The sequence below is a fragment of the Podarcis melisellensis genome (assembly GCF_964234715.1).
Source record: "Podarcis melisellensis genome assembly, chromosome: 7".
Lineage (NCBI taxonomy): Eukaryota > Metazoa > Chordata > Lepidosauria > Squamata > Lacertidae > Podarcis > Podarcis melisellensis.
The window spans coordinates 60,312,628-60,325,198 of NC_138539.1; the positions used below are offsets into that span (position 1 = coordinate 60,312,628).

The 12,571-nt window shown below is 41.1% G+C and overlaps 1 protein-coding gene across 14 annotated transcripts in view; it reads right to left on the reverse strand.

The window, feature by feature from the left end:
• The window catches only part of ATXN1 (ataxin 1), a 226,991-nt gene that overhangs the window by 58,797 nt on the left and 155,623 nt on the right, over positions 1–12,571 (reverse strand). The gene's annotated exons all lie outside the window — the stretch shown is intronic.

Genomic DNA, 12,571 nt, shown 5'->3' on the forward strand with positions numbered 1-12,571 from the left:
TTTGACACAAACCGAAGGGAGAGAGTGAAACAGCTTCTATTCTGAGGCTCTCCATCAATGGTGAGCAGCTTGAGATGCTGGTCATGTGAGATGATGGTTGGGACATGGATTGACTACCAATCAGCGGTGTCTGGAGTGACCCAAAGCAGATCACAGATGTGGAGGGCTGGTGTCCATGGATGGCTTTCTTTGGGTGGATGCCAGCATTTGGGGAGAGCAGACTTGGGAGTCCTAGAAGCTCTGCTATTCGCTATTGTTATTGGTATTATTTGTACTGAATACGTAATTTTAGCATTTTGTAGTGTATTTAGGTTGTTGTACATGGTATTTTTCTTCTGTTTTGTAAACTGCTTTGAAGATTATTTTAGCAAAAAACAGGATATAATGTTAAATCTAACCCAATCACTGGTTATTAGCTACTCAGTCATGAGCAAGATTTAGTGCCCCTAGAGCTAATAGGAAGAAATTCATGGGAGCCATTTAGGGAAGAGAAAGAAGGCATCTACTGTATACTTCTGGTGAACTCACAGAGTCTATACATTGTGATGTGATTGTTATAAGCAATTAAAAGGACTTGTGTACTGTGCACAGATGCCAAATATATTCACTCCATTTTTTTAAAAAAAAACCATGGTTGCAGCATAAAATATATTAAAACCACAACAAACTCTACTTATAAGAGGCAACCAATTTGGTGCTCTCAAGATGTTGTTGGATTGCAGCTCCCATCATTCCTGACCATTGGTCATGCCACCATATTGTGTACACCCAGCACACATGGTGTCCTTTTTGCTACATAAGTGACGGCACTACCTCTGAAATAGGGACTAGAGAAGTGATGGCTTTATGCAATTTCCATAGTTCCAAAGGCAGCATAGGACTCAATATGGCAACATAGGGAGAGAGCGATTGCCTTCATGTGTTGTTTGTGGGCTTCTCAGAGGCATGTCAGTGGGAAAGCAGGATGATGGGTTAGATGGCATCAGAACCAGTAATTCTTAGGTTACCCTCAATCAGATGTGGAGAACCTTTAGCCCTCCAGAGGTTGCTGAAGGACAACTCTCCTTATTCCTGGCCCTTGACTATGTTTGCTGGGGGTGATGGGAGTTGTAGTTCAGCATCGTTTGGAGAGTCAATGGTTCTTCACACTTGACCTAGATGGACCACTGGTCAGAAGCAGTTCCTGTAGAATAACAGCGACTTCATCAGTTTAGAGGAATATCAAAACTAGGGGGCAGAAGCGAAGCCTCACTAGTGCCATTCTGATCCCAGTAAACAAGATGTGCACCAGACAATTTGTTTGTTTTACAGTGGTACCTCGGGTTAAGTACTTAATTCGTTCCGGAGTTCCGTTCTTTACGCGAAACTGTTCTTAACCTGAAGCACCACTTTAGCTAATGGGGCCTCCCGCTGCCGCCGGGCCGCCGGAGCACAATTTCTGTTCTCATCCTGAAGCAAAGTTCTTAACCCGAGGTACTATTTCTGGGTTAGTGGAAGTGTAACCTGAAGCGTCTGTAACCTGAGGTACCACTGTATTGCAATCTCAGGCCTATAAATATACAGCTTGAATTATTCACTTGCAATCATGCAGATTGGTCACTAGATGTCTCTGCACTGTAGTTAGAACACCAGAAGAAAACATCGTCCCTAAATTTAAACAACAAATGAACAAGGAAGTTATCTCCTGGTGTTTCATTGCTGCTCTTCCCCCCAAAAAATGTGTTAAGAAAACACTATGGGCATTAATTAATAAGAATCTGCAAGCCAGATTTTGTGAGAGAAAGGTGCTAGAGGGAATATTCTTCCCATGGGAACAACTAGAGTGATCAGATTATCTTTAGACCAAAAAATTTGTAGCAGACTTCAGCCTACAGACTTTTATTGCCATATGGCCTAAACTTGAATTGACAGAGACAAATCCTGAACATTGCCGTAAAACCATGGTCCATTGAGTTTCTTTAACATGAACATTTAATTCTCCAGTGCAGACCACAAAGCTCTGTGAAGACACCACACCTAGCGAGCAACTTCACTGTCGCAGCTCCAGACCCCCTGATGCACAACTGCCTCACGCTGCAGGCTGATGCTCCTCTGCTATTATGTCCAAAGACAACCTGCCTAAGCTGGACACACAGGCGAAGCTTATGGACCGTTCCTACGCATGCTCGCCTTTGGATAATGCAGAAATTTTGAAACAACTCCCTCACATATATTGGACATAATGCCCAAAGCCACTGTGCTGCCAATCTAGGACCATTTTATTGCATACCCTCCAACATTTCTCCAATGAAAATAGGGACATCCTGTTCCATAATAATAATAATAATTTCATTTTTTTTATGCCTCACCCATCTGACTAGGTTGGCCCAGCCATTCTTCCAACATATATAAATAATAAAACATTAAACTTGAAAAAACTTCCCTATATACAGTGCTGCCTTCAGATGTCTTCTAAAGGCTGTATACTTATACCCTTGGCTCAGAGGTTGCATAACTCCATATGCTCCAACATTTCTCTGATTAAATAGGGACACCCTAAGAAAAAGTGGGACATTCCAGGATCAAATCAGAAACTGGGACGGTTTCTGTAAATCCGGGACTGTCCCTGGAAAACAGGGACACTTGGAGGGTTTGTATATTGTGACATGTCACAATAAGTTCTCAAGAAATAGGCATTTCTGCTAAATGCTGTAAGACCATTGTACAAATAATTCAATCTTTTCTTCTCTCCTCTCAGGCCTGCTTGAAACTACACAGAGGTCCATTATAACATTCTTCAACTTCCCTCAGCGTATTTCAGTACAGTCATTAAACCTGGCTTGTTTGCTGTACCTTCACTATTTTCTCGCACCTGCCCCCACCCTATCTACTCATCCTGTCATCCAAAAATTTAGCGATTTTCCATAGCTTTGCGGCAGCTTTAACTGCTTTGGCCCAGACAACTGCTGGGTTGATCGCTGCCAAAACGTCCTTCCTCTGCCAATTTTTCTAGACTTTGATCCTTCTCATTTCGTCTGGGCCAAGCAGAGAGACTGAACTCATGCTAGTTTGTCAAACAGAATGCCAGGTAGGTGATTGTAAATATCAAAGCATTTATATATGCTTTCTTGGGGCAGCTTTCCTTACAGGATGAAGGGGAAGATGCAGAAATAGATCTCTGAGCTTATCTTTGTTGCACGGAATTGGGTAAGGTATGCGAGAAAGAATAGTGTCTATTAAGCAGATTTTTTAAAAATAAAAAACTATACTTTCCCCCCTCTTCTGTTGAATGCAGAAGATACATTGATGCTGTGGAGAGACACAGACCAACCCAATTATAGTTTTGCTGGTGATACAGTGGTGCCTCGCAAGACGAAATTAATTCGTTCCACGAATTTTTTCGTCTAGCGAATTTTTCGTCTTGCGAAGCACGAAATCCCATAGGAATGCATTGAAAATCAATTAATGCGTTCCTATGGTCAAAAAAAGTCCAAACAAAGCCAAATTTGGTACAACAAGAGTTTATTAAGTGCTCTTTAAAGTCACACATACTGTAAAGAGCATTTCAAAATTCAAACCCAGAATTTTTTTAAAAAAACAGCAGAGTGGCCCAATGGTCACAGAAAATCATAAAAATGCAGGGGGGGAAATCACAAGCTTCCAGATTCTTGCAAACCCCTCCCCAACTGTTCCCCCAGCCACCCAGCACACAGAAATTCAAATCCAGAATTTTTTGTAAAAAAAACAGCAGAGTGGCCCAATGGTCACAGAAAATCATAAAAATGCAGAAAAAAACACACAAGCTTCCAGATTCTTGCAAACCCCTCCCCAACACCAAGTCCTTGAATTCCAAACACCCCAACCCAAAATCCAACCCCCCCAAAAAAGTTTTAAAAGCTTAACTTACTAAATGGCTGCAAAAGAAGTTTTGGAAAAGCTTCAAAAATCACCAAAGTCTTTAAAAACCTCAAAAAAGGCTACTATGTACACTGCGTTCTATGAGTTGCTCCTCAAAGTCAAGTCGCAACTGTATTAATGGTGTTAAGAAAAAGGAAACAAACTTGCAAGACGTTTTCGTCTTGCGAAGCAAGCCCATAGGGAAATTCGTCTTGCGAAGCAGCTCAAAAAACGGAAAACCCTTTCGTCTAGCGAGTTTTTCGTCTTGCGAGGCATTCGTCTTGCGGGGCACCACTGTATTATGAAAATACGCACTGGCCTCATTCACTTACCATTTTAAACCATAGTTAAGCTAAACTATGGTTTCAATGTGAATGCACAACCTTCTGGGGTGCAGGCTGAAATTTTGCTGCTTCATTCCTCTCCCATTCATGTTGAGAACTATGCTATGATCTGGACTTGGGTTTTGTCTTTTGGTTTGCTTTCCCCAAACAAACCTTGGAGTGGGGCAGGAACAAAGTGCCTGCAATTTCAGCTGTGTGCAACAGCATGCTGCATGTTCACATTTAAACCATATTTTAGCTTAACTATGACTTGCAGCAAGTAAACTAGGCCACTAAATAGAATCAACAAAATAAAACTGGCTAAAGTGGACAGATGCAAATGGATCAGGAAGGTGAAAGGGCCTTGCAAAATGTTATTGAAAGATCCAAAGCAGAGTTCTTAAGCTGGAAAATTATTACTATTGCAGCAATGTAGATTCTAAAAGAGGAAAGTATCGTGGGTTCAAGGCAACACTTGCATATTTGTATAAGCACTACTCAGAACCAAGGGCTAAACATTCATATGGTTAAGAGGCATCATAATTTTCAAAACATCCTGTACTCCTAAGGCTGGGGTGCAGGCTGAAGGCTATGTCCTAGTAAGAATGACTGAGCTCTGAGAAACTGGAAATCTTCCAGGGACAAGATGGCTGATTATTTTATTAGCAGAAAGATTAACATGTCCAGGCCAGAGATTAGAGATTATTCGCAAAAAGGAATATAACTCAAGACAGTTGTTCAAGAGGGTGGGAGATGAGATGGAGGAGATCTAGAAGAACATGGGAACAAAAAATCAAACACTATGCAAGGATTTCCAGTATTTAGAGACTTAAAAGTACAGCAGTGTTTCAATCTACAGTGAGGGAAATACAAGGAAGATAGGCATCAGATGTCAGCCTACAATTCTGGATGCTTTCCTGACATCTTTCATCTCCTCCCTGTTTGATCAAACCGTCATGTTCCCACATCCCAGGAAAACAGCTTTTCAAGAGATTCCAAACACCATTTCAGTCACAGGCGGGTTATTGCAAGATAGCTCGGGAGACATCAGGGAGATTTTAGCCTCCCTTCTGAACACTGCCCTGGTATCTGTGTTGATGAAGAACAGGTAACAAATATTTTTGCATAAATGAAATAAATAAGGAAGAGAAGGCAGAACTATGTGAGATAGAGTTGAGGGACTCTGCAGGAAATGGATGGAATGAATGACTTCACACCAGAGGAAGCAAGAAGAAGCACAAGCTCATCTGTAGGTTGGCATTGTATAAACTGATTAAGAAAAGCACAACCAGATTAAAACTAAGTAGGTTTCAATTTGATTATTACTATTATTTACAATCTGTTTTTAATGTCCTTTTTCCTCCCCCAAGGGGAGCTATCACAATGTGTGCAGGGCTGTACAAACACAATAAATTTAAAGCATGCCCCCTAGGAACTGTAATTTACTCTTAACAGTGCTACAGTTCCCAGGACTCTTAACAAACTACAGTTCCCAGGAGGGGTCGTGCTTTAAATATATGGAGTGTATGCAGCCCAAGTTTCTCCAAGTCCTCAACACACTGCTCTCTTTGTCCATCATATTGTACGAGTACTGAAAGCAGACGAAGTTACAGCTTTCAAGAGCAACAGCCTCCCTAAAATATAGTACAATTCCCTCAATAACACTATTGTCACAAAGAGCATTGTTACTGTTCTGTTGTCAACTGTTGCAGCCGTAAACAGAAAATAATTGTGCTAAACCAGTTAACGCTGAACCAAAAGGCTAAAGTTTTGATGAAACAAATTCACACCACTCAGAACAATACTTACAGAAATAGTGTTGTAGGCGGTGGTTATAACTGGAATGCTGCACGATAAGTGGATGTAACAAAAAGACTCAATGAGCTTTAGGTACGGCCACTGAAAAGCTAATTCCTGTGTGCTGGATGTATAGGAAGGTAGCTTAAAGTCAGAAATGTCTAAACAAGGAACATCTGTTTCTACAGCAGGGTTTCCCCAACTTGTGTCTCCAGCTGTTTTTGAACTACAATTCCCATCATCCTTGACCACTGGTCCTGCTAGCTAGGGATGATGGGAGCTGTAGTCCAAAACCAGCTGGAGACCCAAGTTGGGGAAACCCTGTTCTACAGCAATGCATAAAGCAAGACTTTGGATGAAGATAGGGACAGGTATAGAAATAGAAAGCTGCACACCTGCTCCTTCAGAAGGAATGTTAACCCCACCAAGAGCAGGCAACCTCCCATCCATCTGCTCTAGTGAACCACTAGCAGTGCCTCTGTCTTATCTGGATTGAGCTTCAGTTTATTGGCTGTCATCCAGTGCAATTATCAAGGAAAGACAACAGTCCAGAACATCCATTGCCACACCTTCAGAAGTAAAGGAATAGAGCTATGTGTCATCAGCATATTGCTTATGGCATACTCCAAAAATCAGGATGTCCCCACTCAGTGGTTTCTTGCAGATATTACACAGCATGGGGCATAAAATTGAACCCCTAGGAAAACCACATGGAAAGTTCCATGGGGCTGAAGAGCAGTCCCCAAGCATCACCCTCTGGAAATGACCATCCAAGTAGTACCGGACCCACCACATAGTGGTGCCACTCACCCCTAACTTGGACAGCCAATCCAGAAGGATACCATGGTCAATGATACTGAAAGCTGCTGAGAGGTTGAGGAGAATTAACAAGGATACATTTCCCCTATCTCTCTTCCGACAGAGGTCATCAAACAGGGCGACCAAAACAATTTCTGTGCCAAAACTGGGCCTAAACCCCGATTCAAATGGGTCTAGAAAATCAGTTTCCTTCAAGAGTGCCTGGATTTTGTTATGGGTGGAAAGAGGCTTCCACTTTGAAGAAAGCCAACAGAATTATCAACTAAATCATCTAAACATCCCTGAGATTTCTTGATGCTCTGCATATCTGGGAACATTGATAAGTTACAGAAAATCTGAATGCCATGCAGTTCCTACACCTGGAGTGGTGGGAGGTTTCTTATCACGTCACCCTCCAGATAATGCATAATGGCAAATTGGGGAAAAGGAGATGATATGAAGCTAGCAAGAAAGAAAATAGTTTTGTTTTGACTTGACTGAGAGCTGCCCAAGAGTAGGAGGATTTAGGAGAGAAAGCTGCAGTAGTCAACAAGATGACTTGAGAGCTTTGATTTGTGTTTTGGGATGTCAAAACAGCAAAACAACGTAATACCGATAGAAAGCAATTTTAGATTCCTAGTAGTTCAAAATGAGATTTACCTATGCCTGTGAAACAGTAAGCTAACAATAAATAGCTAGGAATAGTTTTTACTCTACTAGATAAATAAATTCATTTTCTAAAAAGTAAAATTGCAAGTATTTACAAAACATTGTCTTGCCCCTAGAACTTAGTAAAGATGGATATACAGTAAACCTTAAAGATAACGGAGGGAGGAGGTTGTTCTATTATTTGAAAGGTGGCTAGAAAACATCATTCTGGGAGAAGTGTGAAATAAGGGCATCTCCTTAAATTACCTAGCCCGCCTCTTCATTTCTACATGCTGAACGGCCAAAAGAGCCAAGAGCAATCAAGGTAGCTGCTTTCCTTTCTCTCTGCCTCCCTCCTGACCTCTGTGCCATCAGATCCCTCTGAAACATTATCAGCACCTGTAACTCTAAGCATCATACCTGACACAACCAGAAACATAAGACTCATTCTGAAGAAATACAGATAGCACCAACACCATCAAGTGTGCATGAGATCATCTAACATCCCTACCTAATGCACCCAAGAGTTTGCAGTCAGATATTATAAAGGCTGTAAACAGACCTCAAATGGATGTGAGCAAGCATGTTGTTCTCAACAGAATAGTATTTCTCCTACTAGGTCTTCATGGACTTACGCATCAATGACATTGAACTTGTTTGGTTAGGGACTCCTAACAGCAAACAAGAGCATTTACCGTATTTTTTGCACCATAACACTCACTTTTTTCCTCCTAGAAAGTAAAGGGAAATGTCTGTGCGTGTTATGGAGGGAATGCCTACGGGTGGCATGCCTACGGATTTTCCTCCTCTTAAAAACTACGTGCGTGTTATGGTCGGGTGCGTGTTATAGAGCGAAAAATACGGTAGTTGGGATGGCAGGCTACCTGCCTAAAGATTTTATTGCCGTAGCTGTTTTAAACTCCCTGGAGTAAACTATAGGGATGACAATAAGTTTCACTAGAATGTCAAACTGATTGGCACCCTTTCCCCCCCCCTCAGATGAACACAATGTTTACAATCAGAAGCAGATCAGAGTACATTTGAGCTATTGTGAGGCAAAGCATTTTCAAAGGCTGCAATCCTATGCATTACCTTCTTGGGATCACTTCTGCGTAAATGGGAATGAAAGGTAAAGGGACCCCTGACCGTTAGATCCCTGAACTTTTAAGGGTGCTTTCCAAATAGCTATACCACGGGTAAAATCAACAAGTGCTTCTAACAATTAAACAGCTGGTTATGTAGTCATATTTATGGTACTGTTGTGAGCTTTGGTATGGTATCGAGCTGTATGCCAGTCCCCTCTAATCCCTGGATCCAGCAAGTGTTAAAAGCTCATCAAGCTTTCTACTCATGCGAATAGCCAAACTAGCCCCTCTCTCAACAGGCAAAGCCAGAGTTGAGGGCAGAGTCAGAGTGATGAGAGCTAGAGAAACAAAGCAGCAAGCTGAGATAAGACAGAGTTAAAGAGCAATGTTTGATGACTGTTTCAATCCAAGGCTGCAGCAATGGGAGAAACAAGACCCTACTGGGGTGTTGATGCTGCAAACCCCTCCATTATAGGCTCAGGCTGTAGGTATATGTAAATAAACCATATATCATAAAGACACCACAGTCTCCACTGTCCCTCATTCCAAAGGGAAACACCAACCCTGGGAAAGCAACTGGAACCCCTGGGATCCAACACTGTTCGGAGATAAGGGTGGAGTGAAACAGTATTAATCCCAATTCTTCCTCTTGATTTTCATGGAAAGACTTCACAGATCAATACTAAAAACATCCTGCCTTCTAGGAGATTTTCAGAATTTTACAAGAAAAGAACCACAGGAATGGTGAAGGAACTCCCCAATTACCAGGTTCAAATGTTCCATTGAGAATTATAAGATAATACAAAGCCATTGTAAGATTAGCTTTGCAACAGGTTTTTTCTCCAAAGCAGGAATGTTTATTGCTTTCCCAACATTACATTTTTTATGCACCATAAAGTATGATTTCCAAAGGTAGATCTGTGTAATGTAATCAAATACACATCCATATTTTTTTTAGAACAAAACATTACACTGAATCTTTGGAAGGGTTTGTGTTGCTTGTTTTAAGCAACTACTGAATCATTAATATTCATTAATATTCAGCCCAAACTAAGACTTGGAGCCTGATCGTTTGCTGCTTGAAAACATATTCCCTGATGTCCATGGGACTTCCTGTCAGGTGAAGCCTACTTAAGAGTAGTGTTCTTTTATTGCTTTCTGGAGTGAATGTGAAACTGGTTTCTCTTCCTGGTTAGCTATCTACTTCATGTATGGGATGAAAAGTTGCCATGAGGATTTTAAGTTCCCTTCTATCAGCCTCCATTATATCCTGGCTAGGAAGGAAAAGTGTGTCCTTACCTCCTCACTCATGCTCCAAACCCACATAAACATTTACATTAACAGCTTACTGATTGGGGTAAAACAGCCATATAAGCAATGTGATACCCTTCCTTTTTCTACTGTTTTGCTTTCCTTCATTTCTACCTTGGAGGAAAACAAAGATATGCAAAATACAACTCAAATTTGTTGGGTCTTAGGCCATATGACTGGTAAAGCTCAAAACAAATGAGAACTTCTGCTCCGTACTGGAAGCTCAGGACACAAACCAGAAACCAGCAAACAAGGCATTCTGAGTTATTATTCACTTGGTGTTAAATACTTACGATTTTGGCAGAGATCTATGAGTCCCTAGAACCCTGATGTACAGCATGCCTACAGAGCTATGCCTATTTAAAGGCAAGCAGCAGCTGTCTGTGGCTCTTAATCAAGAATAATGCCTGAGAATAAATCACTGCCTTTTCAGAGACTGCGTTTTTCAAATAATTGCAATTCCTGCTCTTTCTGCCCCATCCCTAAAAATACGAGGTGGTTCACAGAAGAGAGTTGCTTACAATAACAGAGACATATGGATGCCCTGCCTCTCTCGGCAGTCTGTAGTTTCTGTTTTAAAAAAAAAAAAGGCAAGAAGTGAGCCTGTAAACAGATGCAAACAAGTTTAGAAGCAGACTAATTCAAAATTTCAAACTGTGTCAAAACTTTCCATTCATTCTGCCATGATAAAAAGCCGACAGTTCTCCCAAGAGACCCACAACATGCCATTCTCAAGGTCCATGGCAGGAGTACTTCCTGCATTCAAAACGCCTTGCAAAATGTGAATTAACACTTTCTTTTTTATGTCACTGCATAAAGATTTTTGCCATAGTCTATTGGGACTCTATGGCTGCCATGCTGTACAAGTGAAATGGTGTGTATAGAAAAAAATGTGTGCATGGCTCTCTGCCATCTAGTACAGGAATCAAACATGACACCGTCTACACAGCACATGAACTTGTTCAGTGACCGGGCCTGACAGTTATCAGGGACTATCTACATTAAAGCATGTATCAGTGTTATGCCAGTTCCCCCAAATAAGTCTGGAAGTTCTAGATCTAAAACTAATTCACAGAGAAACAATTCCCTGGGGAAATGGGATAACGGTTAAAACAGTTTAAGTCCACTGCATAAAGTATAAGCTGAAGAACCAGTGTTTGGGATGAACTAAATCAGTTTAGTGAAGTTCACTGAACTAGTTCAGAAATCTCTGAAGTAGCTGCCACAATTGCTAGGTGAACTAAAGATGAATTAGGCTTATTTTGGGGTAGAACTCTGAATGATTTCTAATTCAGCCTCACATTCACTCCCTCCCAATCCCCCCAGCAAGTGGCCTGGACTCTTAGCTTTCATAAAATAAACGAAGTCAATCAGCAAGGAAGAAGAAAGTTAGAAAGCAAAACTAGAGGCAATATTCTAAAGCTTATTTGGCAGGTGAGGGCTGCTGCTACTAAGGACGCTCAGTTACTGTTGCTAAGCAATCCAAAGAAAGGTATGTGAGGCATTTCCTTATCTGCCCTGCTGAAGAGATGGAGTCTCTTCCAACAGGAGCAGCTTGCAGTGAGAAGTACAGGGACCAGGAACATAGCAGACAATACCGTGTGCCTTTAACAGCTGTGTGGTTAGCACAAACTGAACAGCGTAAGCATTTTCTAGCATGAAAATACAATTATGGGGAAAGCTTCAAAGGCTGACATACATCTGTAATACATCTTATTAGTTACCCATAGCCCCTGATTTAACTTTTGGACCATGTACTCCAGTACAGCAGCTTATAACATTTTGAATACTGAAAATATTTTGCAAACAGTGAACTTTACTTTTTATGAACCACAAGCATATTATGGCTGAACCTGATCTGAACTAGTTTGTTTTGTTAAAGGATGAGCAGGAACGGCAACTAATTCCTTTTTGAAAAGGATTATTTTGAACCAGAACTAGTTCATTTTTTAAAACGAAATTGTAAGTGTTTAAGTGTCCACTTGTTTCATTGCAAAGGAGGATGACAAGGAGAGAATCAGAAAAGGTGCCCCCCCACAACCTTTCTCCCGACAGAAGAAGAATACTGACAGCAGGGACCCAAACCAAAGTAGGGCACTTTCCAAAATTTGTTAGGTGCTAAGGATTCATATAGCATCAATGCTTAAGTGTCCAGAGTATCTTTGCAAAGGAGACAAATGGGAAGAAAACCAGAACAACTGGTCATGAGCCATGGCCTCATTGGCCATGTCCTCATGACTCCCTAGCAGCCCTGCCAGGTGCAGTAGACACCAACCATCCAAGTTAATACCTAGACATATCCTGCATGTATAAAAGGAAGCATAACACCATGTGCATTATTTTTCTAAATAAAATTGTGTTCTTCCTTAGCAGATGGTTGGGATCTCACAATGCTAAATTTGTAGCCAAATATATTTGCTACCATCCAAAAGAGAAAGAATGGAGGGTGTAAGTTAGAGGGAAAAAGATGCTGCTTTGTAAACAAATAATTTCTAGATGGATCTGGCTCCAAGCAGTATTTTAAAATGAGATTTGGCTCTGCATTGTGTCTGGTGGTGAAATGATGTAATTATAGGTAAGAGGCAGAAATGCTTTAGCTGAAACTGAAATTGATTGCATTCACCCCAGAAATGAAAACATCAGTCCAACCCTTAGCTATGGAACACCCTTTAGAAAAATTAGCAACCCCCATTTCATTGTAATGAATTCCAGATTTGTCAGCAGGATTAACCA